The sequence below is a fragment of the Bactrocera latifrons genome, unplaced genomic scaffold (genome assembly GCF_001853355.1).
Source record: "Bactrocera latifrons isolate USDA-ARS-PBARC rearing strain unplaced genomic scaffold, ASM185335v1 scaffold_186, whole genome shotgun sequence".
Classification (NCBI taxonomy): domain Eukaryota; kingdom Metazoa; phylum Arthropoda; class Insecta; order Diptera; family Tephritidae; genus Bactrocera; species Bactrocera latifrons.
Window position 1 is genome coordinate 427,332 of NW_017535363.1, and position 13,278 is coordinate 440,609.

General features: G+C 37.4%; 1 protein-coding gene across 4 annotated transcripts in view; it reads right to left on the reverse strand.

Annotated features, from left to right (window-relative positions):
- Positions 1–13,278, reverse strand: part of LOC108967392 (protein unzipped) — a 106,175-nt gene that overhangs the window by 56,375 nt on the left and 36,522 nt on the right. For all 4 annotated transcript variants that reach the window (XM_018930770.1, XM_018930769.1, XM_018930772.1 and 1 more), the window contains exon 3: positions 8,184–8,226. The gene's annotated coding sequence lies outside the window, so the exon portion shown is untranslated. The remainder of the gene's footprint in view (positions 1–8,183; positions 8,227–13,278) is intronic.

Here is a 13,278-nt window from a genome sequence, read left to right on the forward strand (position 1 = left end):
ACAACAACTCCATTACTTGTAAGTATCATTTTTTAATTAAATTAAACTCCGTTTTTAACACTAAGTGCATTCTTTTCACACTTTTAACGGCATAATTTTTATATGTTCATTGTTTTTGTACCCACCGCTCGATGGCTTCAAAGTTTCTGAGTATAAAATATCACATTTAAGCTCTCGCTGCTTTGTCTTTAAACCTTTCCAAAAGATAATTCATGAGAACCCATTATGTTCACTATGTTCGAAGCGACCTGTTTTATTTTTCATGGATGCGAGATTTTTTATAAAGTTTTTTCAAGCTAAAATGAAACTTTAAGAGATTCATAAAAGGGCATATTCGTAAGAAAAATATAATCGCAACAGAAGGGTCTATAAAGTCGTAGGGTTGATCCAAAATCGACCGGTCGCACTTGGACAGATAATATTCGTCAATTGTGTTACCCGTAAACTTGTAAAAGTGGATCAGCAAATCCTCATACTATAGATCGATGAAGCTTTTTGAAGCGCTTACCACAAATTTGTTAAGGCAATGAATATCAATTGCTAGGTTCGTCAATGGTGTGTCTTACGAGATATTTTAATCTCAGTCTGGCAAAAGGCGAACAATAGAAGACGAAGTAACTAGAAGCTGTGTGGGGGAAGCTTTAGCCAAGAACGTTCAACAAAATATTTAACGGCATCACGTGTGAAACAATTGGACAGGGACCAGTCAGAATATTGTGATGAGATTGACTTTGTTAAGAGCCCGTATTTCCGAGAACTTCTTATAGTTCACTCCGGGTCAGAATGATATCGCAGTCGCTCAAATTTTGATCTTTAACCAGTGCTTGCTGAGCTCAGTGGAGGTCCAAATATTCAAAGCTAGAAGACAAGAAGACATAGGAATAGTTGTAAGTGTGTCGCAGAGTGAACTCTAAGAGGTTCTCGGAACTACTGGCGACTGATCCATTGAAATTGGGAAAAGTGTGTCTACCTAACTAAGCACATCGGCTCGCAGTTTTCAGCGAATCCGCTCTGACCGGACACCCATACAATTCTAATATGACAGAAGCTTGAAGCTTTGCTAGTGAGGCCATGCACTCCCTGCCTAGTTTTGAGCGCACAGTCAGCGAGCTCGAAGTCAATATAGCCGCTCGGCTGTCGGAGCGAATTCACACCTCTTTGAAGGAAGGAAGGAACAAACATTTTTGGTATATATTTTCAGCTGATACTATAGTAACAAGGTTAGGTTATGAAGTGAATGCTAGCAACCAAAGTATAGAGGTATTCCACTTGGATAGCTGAGAGAGGTCTTTATGATGTCATGTAGTCTATAATATGAATAAAAAAAAGACGCATTTATCGAAAAAGCGCTTCGTGCATATCACAAATTTGTTGAGGTGGCTAATATAGATTCCAGCCCAACTTTACACCACTGAGTCTTAATAAGAACCCATACATTTTCTCGAAGAGTTACCACATCTGGTCTCGCTTACTCACAACTAATCTAATATTTTTAAACCTCATTTAATGACCTCCAAAAACGAATGCGTTGGTTGAAAAATAAAAACAAAGAGAAAAACAATTAGACTTTCCGCACACATAATTTTTTAATTCCCCAAGTTTTTACGCGATGCGTTAACCTCAATTTTTCGATTTCATCGCTGCACCACTTAAGCGCTTAATCGTCGTAATCGCTGTCAGGCAAACTTAACGCGAACTGTCAACGTGCGTTGGTTGACAGCTCGGCCACTCTGTGCGGTAATTTCGTAATTTTCTAATTACCGTCAAGCGTCTAATTGACATGCAACAAAGCGCAAGCACCGTAATGTCAAGCGAGCAGCGTGCATGCCGACACAAAAGCTGTCAACCACTGTCAGCTGCGTTCCATTGTCGCCCACAACTCATTTGATATTTGCGGCAGGCTTGCGGCATCTCACAAGTACTTCCTCCCAGGTGAGCAAAGCCGCTCGCTTGAGCCACAATTATGTGTGGCGCTAAGTAACGGACAAGCCACCTGTGCATTATGTTCCGCTACTACTTCCGTTAAGCCAAGTGGCCGTGAGTAGCTGCTTTTGATTTCCACTTTGACTTCAATCACGGCAACCGCCGCCCAAGCTGCTTCCTGTGCGCTGCTCTACGCTCTCGGCTGTAGCTTCTTCCTTCTTATTTGACTTCTTTTATGTGCGCTTTCTAATTGCTTCTTGCATCGAGTGAGTTACGTCATGTCCGTGCAGCGTTGGTGCATGCAACAGCTCGAGGTCTCATGTTGCACATTGGCGTGCTCGGAATTTCGTGCTAATTTAGAGGCATTTGCATGCGCATTCCTCAGCTGACGGTTTCGTTCGTTTTCACGTACTCTTTCTTCTCTGCTCATGCTCTTAATTTTTTCACAGTCGTAATAGCATTCAGCGATCTAAGCGCTTCATCAGGTTTCATGCTTTAATTTAAAGCAAGTCAAGTAGCCACTGACATGCTGGTCCAAATGCAATATTCCGTCAAATTTAATCAATTAAAATATATTTGCTGGTATGTAGATGAGCATTTCATTAATTTGCTTGATATTATTAACCCAGTTCACGGAGGTCAGGTTAGCGGAAACTACGACTCTTAATTGGCTCACTTAGTATGATGAGGCAAAACTGACTCGAGCTGAACTCTGCTCTGAAGGTGCATGCCCTGTTTTCAAATTGGAAAATAATTATTATTTTAATAACCAGTGAAGACAGAGGAATCTATAACCTTAAAAAATATTGTTGTGCTTATGATAACCAATTTACAGTGGATTCCAAAAGCTCTAAATGCATGGTATAGTTATTGAAACAGGAAAGAATATTTTCAGGTAATTCCACAACACGTGCGGGATGGAAAAGATACCGATAGTTGAACAGAGAAGCGAGTCGCATTTGCAGACCAAAGAAAGAGAGGCCGAAGTACGTGTGTACGAAGAGGTTGACAAGCTGGCCGACAAAGGTAATACTCTAAAGTTCTACGCAAAGATGCGGCAACTAGCAGAGAGAGGTTTTTAGACTGAAGCATACTTTTGTAAAACCCTCAGAGGTGATCTAGTGACTGCCATCCAAAGCATACTTAAATTATAAAGGAAACGCTTCTCCAGCCTGCTGAATGGCAGTGAAAGCATAACACCAGAAGATGGTGAACCTGATTCTCCAATAGAGGACGAATCCATTGCCTTGCCCAACCATGAAGAAGTTCAAATAGCAATTACCTGTCTGAAGAATAACAAAGGGACAGGGACCGATGTATTGCCTGACGAGCTTTTCAAACACGGCGCCGCAGAACTGATAAGGAGAATGCATCAGCTCTTACGTGGAATATGGTCGGACGAAAACATGCCCATCGATTGAAATTTAAGTGTGCTCTGCACAATCCAAGAAATGGGAGACTCCACAATCTGCGCCAACTACCGTGGGATAAGTCTTCTAAATATTCTATCGAGCGAACTGAGCGTACTGTGTGAAAGATTAAAGCCCACTGCCAAAAAACTGATTGAACCTTATTAATGTGCCTTTAGGCCTGGAAAATCAACAACTGACCAGATATTGACCATGCGCCAAATCTTGCAAAAGACCAGTGAAAAGACCCAGCTCTTCATCGACTTCAAAGCACCTTTTGACAGCACGAAACGGAGCTGACTTTATGCCGCTTTGTCGGAATTTGGCGCCATTTTATCTACTTCTCCAGAATGGATAAGGAAGCGAAGCAAATGGGTCTGTCGGTGAACAACGGCAAGACGAAATATCTCCTGTCATCAAAGGAACAGTTGTCGTACACGCGACTAAATAACTTTGTCTATTAAGGAACCAGTATTAACAGCAAAGACAATTTCAGCCTCGAAATCCAACACAGAATAACTCTTCCAAGCAAGTGCTACTTTGAACTAAGTAGGCTATTAAAAAGTAAAGTCCTCTGTCTACAAACAAAAACCAAACTCTATAAGTCACTCATTATTCCCGTCCTGCTTTATGGCGAAGAGGCAAGGACGATGACAACATCTGTTGAGTTGATGTTACGAGTTTTCGAGAGACAGGTTCTGCGGCAGATTAATGGTTCTTTGCGCATTGGCCAGGGCAAATACTATAGTCGATGGAATGGAACGATGAGCTGAACGAGATATACGACGACTTTGACATAGTTTAGCGAATTAAGAGACAACGGCTAGGCTGGCTAGTTCATGTCGTCTGAATCGATGAAAACACTACAACTCTGAGAGTATTCGGAATAGTACCTGCCGTGAGAAGAAGAGGAAGATCTTCACTCCGCTAGAAAGACCAGGTGGAGGAGAACCTGGCTACACTTGTAGTCTCCAATTGGCTTCAAATAGCGAAAACGACTGGCGCGCTGTTGTAAACTCGGTCGATTCCGAATGGACAGATATCAACTACATATATGCCTATGGAAAAATATAAATTATAAACTGCCTGGTTTGCGATCCGAGAGAAAATTAATGGCGCAGCTGGCCGTTGACGAATAAACAAAAAATAATTGAAGTAAAAGTAAACAAATTCAATTCAATTGTATGCAAATTGTCAAAACACACCGAGCCCAAGCAAAAACTGCATGTCAATAAAAGGAAACAACAACAAAAAGCATGTATGCTTGTAATAAATCACGCACAAAATAAAAGTAAAGCCTATGAGACACTCTGTGTTGTAGAAAAAATTATATTGCCCAATAAAAACTAGCAATGACTGACAAGCAATTTATTTCTGCCGATTTCTACTGACTATTAATGTGCTCGCATGCAAATTGCTCTGGCGTTGGAGCCATTACATCATTTGCTATGCGAAAAAAAGTTTAAATAAAATAAATAAATAAATTACACCGTGTAACAAACAAATAAATGAACGAAATAACCGAAAAACAAATCATTTAAATTTAAATAAATAAATCTCACTTACATGACATGACACATAAGTGCCCGCTTCGTTAACTATTTTTACTGTCACGAAAATTCGAAAAGTTGTCGCCCGTACAACTGACCTTAAACTATGATTTATCTTGTGGTTCAAGGTGTGCCTTATGAGCACATATAAACATATGCGCGCGCCTTCATGAATAGTTATATAAATAAATAGAGTGTGCTTAGAAAGCAAGCTGTGCTCTAGGGTCACAAGCATCCACAACTCATGTGGCTTAGCTTGTTTAAGCTGCCAGGCAACCTACTTAACCTTCGGCCGACAACGGAGCAAGTGAAAATAATGCCTGGAATAGGCGTGCTACTCAGTGGGTAGATTATAGAACAATGCACAAAGTATGTGGTACAAAATGTGTGCCAAACACACAACAACATATGATCATAATCTGGCTGTATCCATAAATGTAAATATGTATGTGCTTATGACCTGAAAGCAATTTGAGACACAGTGTTGTACTGTAAAGGACTAAACTCAGTGATATTGGTAGATAAAATGTTTCAAAGGGTTCCAACTCGTTTGGATATTACAGTTTTTTTTGAATCTTTTGGATTTATCAGATTTCAAGACTTGCTCAAGATATGCTTCCCCACAGGTTTTTTCTGTTTTAAAAACTACAGATTTCTCATAGTTAATGTTCCGGCGCCTCATCATCCTTCGCGTTTTCTCTGCATTCCCCCGAAGCCACTTTTCCCATTTGTTGATGGAGAGATCTTAAAGGTTGGTGGCCTGCGATTTCCCTTTTTTTCCTTTTTCTATAGTAGGAGGAAATACGGCATCGTATCATGAACTGTATGTCGAGGCTAACCTCCAGAGCCTTTAGAGGGGATGTTTCACAGGATACCACTGACCCTAAAAAACTTAAACTTCAGCTTTTAACAAATTGTTTTACTATTAAATACTTTTTAGCTGGCAACTCCTTCATCAATTTTTTATGAAAATTAAAAGTGAACGTATTAAATGACGTATTATTGGTTACTGTTTAATATTTTCCTTTCTTAAACTTTTCAGTGCCATTTTATAATTTGTAGAAAAGTGGCAACCCTATTCTGTATATATTTTTTTATTAAAATGATTTAATTATAGCAATGTTGTAAAGTTTTATCTTTTATCAATCTCATACCTAAAAATCGTCAATTTTTTTTCGAGACAGCTGGCAACTCCACTTTTTTTTTTAAGAAAATAAAAAATGAATGTAATAAATGACGTATTTTTGTTTACTGTTTAATTTTTTTTCTTGAACTTTTCACTGCAATTTACAATTTCTGGCAACCCCACATTTTTTTTTTCTAAGGAAATAAAAAATTAATGTAATAAATGACGTATTTTTGTTTACTGTTTAATTTTTTTTTTCTTGAACTTTTCACTGTCATTTACAATTTTTAGAAAAGTGGCAACCCCATTCTATATATATTTTTTATTAAAATATTTTATATCAACTTTCGAAAATAATTTTTTTTAATATATTGACTACAAACATATCATAAGTTTAAACTTTAATTTAATTTTAATTTAAATAGAGACAGCTGGCAACTCCTTCGTCCAAATTTTTTTTAAAAGAAAATAACGAACGTAATAAATTCTTATTATTATATTATTGTCTAATATTTTCCTTTTAAATTCGTCTACATATTAAAATTTCTAGAAATGTGGCAACCCTATTCTACATACATTTTTTAAAAAAATTTCTTATATAAATTTTTTTACTGTTTAATACTTTCCTTTCTTAAATTTTTAATAATTTAAAAAAATTAATTTCTAGCAATGTGGCAACCCTATTCTATATACATTTATTACCAAAATATTTTATATCAATTTTCAAAAATTTTATTTTTAATATTTTGACTACATACATCTTTAAATTTTTTTATTTTTAAATTAAGCCAGCTGGCAACCCTACCACAAAAAAACTGTAAAACAAAATTACAATAAACAAGTATGTCGTGTTCTTTGTAATCTTGAAAATATTGCATAATTTTTTTACTTCCAACACACTGTTTCCTCAACAAATTACAACAACAACGGTAATCATTTGCAACTACAATTGGCAGCAAACAGCCACAACTGTAACAGAGACATATCGATATACTGATGTACATATGTATAGTTTTATTCTATATATTTATATATAGAATGCAAATTCGTGCACTCATTACTACAACAACAAACAACAACCAGCCTCGTGATAACGAATATGAATATCTCCGGTGCACCACTAGACACTCGGGTGGGTGCGAGTGCCGATGAACCTGACCAAGTAAGCAATTGGAACGAATGGTTAAGCCGTGTAACCCCTGTAGAGACATATCTACATATCCACCGTTATTGCAGTACAAATAGACATATATATTTAGCAGGGTATAAGCTATGGCTTTAGGGCAGTGAAGTGTCGGACGGCAGCTTCCTTTGTGGGCTACTCATTGCAAATTTGCATATTTTCATGCATGATAAAAACAATTCATATATACATATATGTGCATGTGTGGATGTATATATATTTTTACATATCTGCGACTGCGACACATTTTGGGCTTTTGGGGTGCCACCTTCCCATTGGACTCGCAGCGCGTCACTTCGACAATTGCTGCACAGATATTCACATCAACTGCCTACACACAACAACAACTACAAACACATGTGTGGTATGTTGGCATGCTCAAGTGTATTTGCTGTCATTCAATTGAGCATTGGACATTTGTGCAGTTTGCTTTCCGATATGCTTGTTCTCACATATTTTTTTTCATTTCTTTATTTTTCCTTTTTCCATTTTGCATATATTTATTTCGCTCATTTTTCAATTGGTCAGCAAACACTTAAGTTTCAACACTGTCATTTAGGCAGTTGTCTGGCATGGCTCAATTTAAATATTATTGTTTTCATACAGGGTGGGCAGATATGTATGTATGTAGGTGTGTGTGAGTAACTTGTGAACTTGTCTTCGACTCAATGAAATTTTAATTTACAATTGTGGAGAAAGGAAGTACTAATGACTTTTTGGGGGTTAAGTAAGGGAAGTGGCTTTTAATATACACATACATACATACATTTATATACAGAAATAGTTGCATGAGTTATAGACGTAATTTGCGTAAAACGACTGAATTTCATAGAATCTTCTTTGCAAGGTGTTTTCCTTTAACCAGTTTAGTCCATACATTTTCACAAGGGATCTCTAATACGTACATATTTATTGCTTCCGGTAAAAGCAAATATATTTTTTTTTTGTAGTCCAAGTCAGATTTGATCAAATAGTGTTTAGATTTAACTTACCAAAAAAATTTAGATTTAGACCGCTAAGTAGATTTTTGATTTCCTGAAAATGAAAAAAAAATTTAATTACATTTTTCATTTTTTTTCTTCTTAATTTTTTAAATTTTATTTTATTTTTTTTAATTTTTGATTTCCTAAATTGAAACCTTGAAAATACAACCCTGAAAAAAGCTCTTGACCAGAAAGCTTTTACAACCCCACAAGTGCTCATTGCTGAGCTCGTACGAAGCCTATAAATACAGCGTCCGAGTGTATAAAGACATAGAAAAAACTGTTGGTCCCAATTTTGATGATATTTGTGTATGGATTCTTGCAAGCTCATCGGCTTTACAATGTTTCCGCTGTGGCAAGATACCCATGCAAGATGGATATGGAAGCAGTTTGATGGTACTACCAGAAAGGCATGTACTCCTTGACTAGCTTTGAGCTCACATTAACGAGTGGATGCATACCTCCCTAAAAGCAGCCACAGCTTGAAAGACGCTGCTACAGAAGACTCCCGTCCAAAAGTTCCCATGAACTTCAAACCACTGTGCTTCTTCTCCAGCGACTCCGCCCCAGACATCTCTCGGAGGTATGTGCTCGAGAAATTAACTCTAACAGTAAACTCCGCGGTGCAGTGGTCCAAGTTATCAGGTACGCAGTCGAAATAAGAGAGGATTTTAGAATGTCTCTCACTAAGATCCTTAATATTTCTTGTTTCCCGGAGTTTGATAGCAAACCACAATGCCATATCGAATTATGTGCCATTTTTGGTGTTGTTCGTAGTGCAACACTGTTGCCAACGAGATCCGCTCATTGAACACGTTTTAGCTGTTTAGCGAGTGTGGATTTACCGAGCGCTCTCCACCAGACAAATACACCACAGAACTTTTAATTTCGTAAAGCAAAAGCACAACTTTTGGTGAGAGATCTCACAGCGTCCCAATAGCTCCTTTGCTACAATTTAAAGCAACCAATGCCTGACTTTCCCTCTCCTCCATGGTTGGCTTCTATAAAAGCTTCTATCAGGGATGAGTTCCTATTCGACAAAAAATCCCCTACTTGAGTCTAATGACGAAAACTCATACTTTGAAAAACCCTACTTTGAAAAGTTCCTCTCACGGCATAAGAAACTAAGGTTCCTGAAGAAAAACCAAAAAGCCAATGGAATTCACTTATTAAAAAGCGACAAAAATTTCAACACACTTTTTCATTCGAAATTGAATGGACAAAGATCATACACTGGCGAACTTAATTTGTATTTTCACAAAGTAGGTTTCAAAAGGCTTGAAAAGATTATGCGGGTGATGGTTCTTCTTCTAAATGCATTTTTTTTTAACAGACTCGGTGAAACCGAACTGTGCGCTTAACCGCCGGATTTCTTCAATATTTTTAAGTATCGAACGAACATATCTTTCGTCCAATAAAGGAAAACATTTCTTCTGTCATCTAAACTGAAATAATTAAATGCTTCCAAGCTTTTGACCACCCAAGGCGCTTCCTAACAAACCAAATCAAAACTTATTGAGTCCACAGAACGTCATAACAATTTTATATACTAAATCTAAACACAATTCCCAGCTAATAATAAAATATTTACAATAAAATCTCGAGCGCAAAACAAATGAAACTCATTCACGCGATCATTTAAACATTCCAATCCCAGAATAGAACACCAATCTTAATGAGTATCATTAAACCAAACTGGCACACAATATTATTAGCATTTTATTAGAGTTATTAATTTGCAAAAACAACAGCAAAAATGCATGCAAATGCAGCGAGATAAATAAACAAATCAATATGAGCACAAAGCCAGGCTTTCACAGATGCAAAGAAGCAAACGGACGATTGATGAAGCGTCGAATGCAGAAAATTGAAATGTCAATAAATGAACCGATCGAAACGACGAGCCCAGCATGAAGTATCTTTGTGACTGTGGGTTGTAGAATGGTCCAAATATGATATTACTAGAGCAATGGTGATCAGATTTGAAGTAATATTGAGCTGTGGAGAGATACCTCCGGATTTATGGCATACATAACTTACAGGTTTCGGATGAGTTCATAAATATAAGGCAAGAGAGTTTTATATTTAATTTTGGTAGCTTGAATGGTCCAAAAAGTTATTATATTTTATGTCTTCAAATTGCCTATGGCTTCAAATTGGAATTAAGTATAAGGGAATAGTAAGACGGCATTTCGATGAACAAGGACCAAACTCTATAAGTCACTCATTATTATCATATTACTATTTGTTGCAGAAGCAACATCTGATGAGTCGAAGTTACGAGTTTTCGAGAGTAAGGTTCTGTGGCAGATTTATGGTGCATCTGATGAGATTTCGAGGGAAATGTTTTGCAGGAGATTTATGATCCTTTGCATAGTGGCAACGGCGAATGTCGCATATGCTGGAACGATGGGTTGTAGGAGATATACGAACGCATTGATATAGTTCAGCGAATTAGCTAAGGTGGCTAAGTCACTTAGACCGAATGGACATATTCGACGTAGTACCCGCCACGGAAAGCAGAGGAAGACCTCCACTCCGTTGGAAAGACCAGGTGGAAGAGGACCTGGCTGCACTTGGTTCCAAACAGGTCCATAAAAAGTTATTTACAAGCATTTTCGAATCGGTTCCGCAAGATATATTATAGTTTGAATCCACCGAAAATCATCCCGAAAATCCACAATAAAGTACTCGCATTAGATTTCTCAGCGCACCTCCGAGTTTTCCACCGGGTTAACGGAATGGTAACACAATCGGTGTTCATCACAGGCGCGTTGGCTTATGAGTTTTCTAAGGCGAAAAAAATTTGAAAACAAAAAAAAAACATTTTCAAGCAAACAAGCTGAAGTTGCCAACCGTTGCATATAATGGAACCACTGAAGAGTACGCCGCGTTCGAGTCGCAGATGTGACAAAGTGAGCCACTCGTTAAAGCGTAAAAATAAACAGTCATAAAAAGACCAATAAAAATTAAGAAGCTGGCAAAAAGCAAAGCGCGGTATTTATGCTACAACAACAATAAAACTATCATAAAAGCACTACAAAGACGTGGAGCAAATGAGCTGGCAAAATAAAAGCGCTATGGCTGTAAGAGTTTGGGGACTACGTGCCGAGCACAGCAAAACGGTAGTTGACTTCAAGCATCGCTAGCGTACTGAAACTAGTTTTCACTGCAAGAGTGTAACAAAAAAAGAACAAAAACAATTATAAGAACACGGAAAGGCGACAAGAAGTGCTGAATCAGCGAGCTATGCGTTGTTGTAAGCACTTTTTATGTTGAAGCTGTGCTCGAAAACAGCAAAAAATGAGGTTATAATTAAAGTTACCATTTAATGATAGTGCTTTCAAGTTGAAACAATCGAAAATATGGCCGAAGACATTACAGCGATCACAGCGCAGTCGGCAGTCTTGCATGATCTTTCACTTTTTAAGCGTGAAATGAAGCATGCATAATCTTTAAGCTAAGCTTAAATGGCACAGAGAGTGTATAAAATAAGCGCTTAGATCAACAAACATTGGTAACGCTGTTTTTTGCCAGCAACTAACAGCTGTCTTCGTTTGGCCAAAATTTGGAGCGTGACGAATCGAACAAACAATTGGCTTGGTCAAATAGAGAAAGGATACAAGCTTTGCGGAGCTATCGAAATTGTTTTTTTGCAGAATTCAAGTGGATAACAGATCATATCAAAAGTGCCCGTTCTACCATAGTAAACACAAATTTTTATTCTATATATTATATAATAGTTCCCTCTAAAAGTGATACATTGATTAAAATAACCCTGCAAGTTTTCGTTAATATTTTTGTAGAACAATTTTTCTTTGCTTCAAARTAAGTCTCACTTTTGGCGATCACCTCTTCAATAGACAAAAACTTCCTCTTATCGAACATTCTTTTGAGATCGGAGAACAGGAAATAGTCGCTGGAGGCTAGGTCTGTAGAATACTGTGGATGCGGAAGCAAGTCGGAGCCCAATTAATGAATTTACAGCCACTTTTTCACGGACTTGTGCTTGACTTGGCCAAACAATACTGTCTTTTTCTTCAACTCCGAACGTTTTTCGGATATTTTGTCTTTCAAACGGTCCAGAACGCTTTGTCAGTATTGATGGCCTCTCCGCCTTTCATGATAGTTAATAAAAATTATTCCATGCGCATCCCAAAATACATACGCCATAACTTTGCTAGTCGACTCAAGCTTTGCAGTGGGTTCATCGAAGCAATCCACTCCGAAAGGCTCTCGATTGGACTTCGTTGTGAAAAGATGGCGTCATGTTTCATCTTTTGTCACATATCGATTCAAAAACTCGGGTGTATTATGCTTGAACATCTCCAAACACTGCTTCGAATCATAAACTCATCGCTGCTCTTGGTCAAAAGAGAGCTCGCCCAGCACCCACATTGAAAAGAGCTTTCTGTTACCCAAGTAATCTTCAATGATATGTTGTACACGTTCAATTGATATCTTGAAGGTGCCTGCTATATCGTCCAACTTCACTTTACGGCCATCCAAAATTATTTTGTGGACTATTTTGATGTTTTCGTCGGTAACAACCGCTTTCGGGCATCCAGTACGTTTGTAGTTAAAGCGGTAGAAAACATTTCCGAAAATATTTCGAGGAATGATACCGAGTTGACAGTTCTTAGCGAAATGAAAATACAGGTCCGTCCCTATTGCTTAGACCCGATTGTCGTAAAACGTCATCACGTCTAAACTTAGCATACGAATCCTTGATAGTGGATTTTCTTGGTACAGTGTTCGAAAACTCCTTGTCGAACCAAGTTTTTGCTTCAACTGTATTTTTTCTCTTCAACTCTTTTAATCGAGTCTTGTGAAGAGAGTGAACAAGTGCACATGTGGATTAGAAAAGCTAAATAGACTTCTTATTATTTTTGAGAATAAATAAAAGTAATTCCTAAAAAAAAAAAAAAAATAAAAGTAAAAAATAAAAATTACAATAAAACAAGAAACAACTTGCAAAGAAAACTGTTTTCAATTTCACAGAGTTTTTACTTCAATGATATTTCTTATTTTAAGTAAAACTCTATTCATAAAACTTTATCAATTAAATCGACCACGTGAATACATAAATGAGTGACCAGTGCTC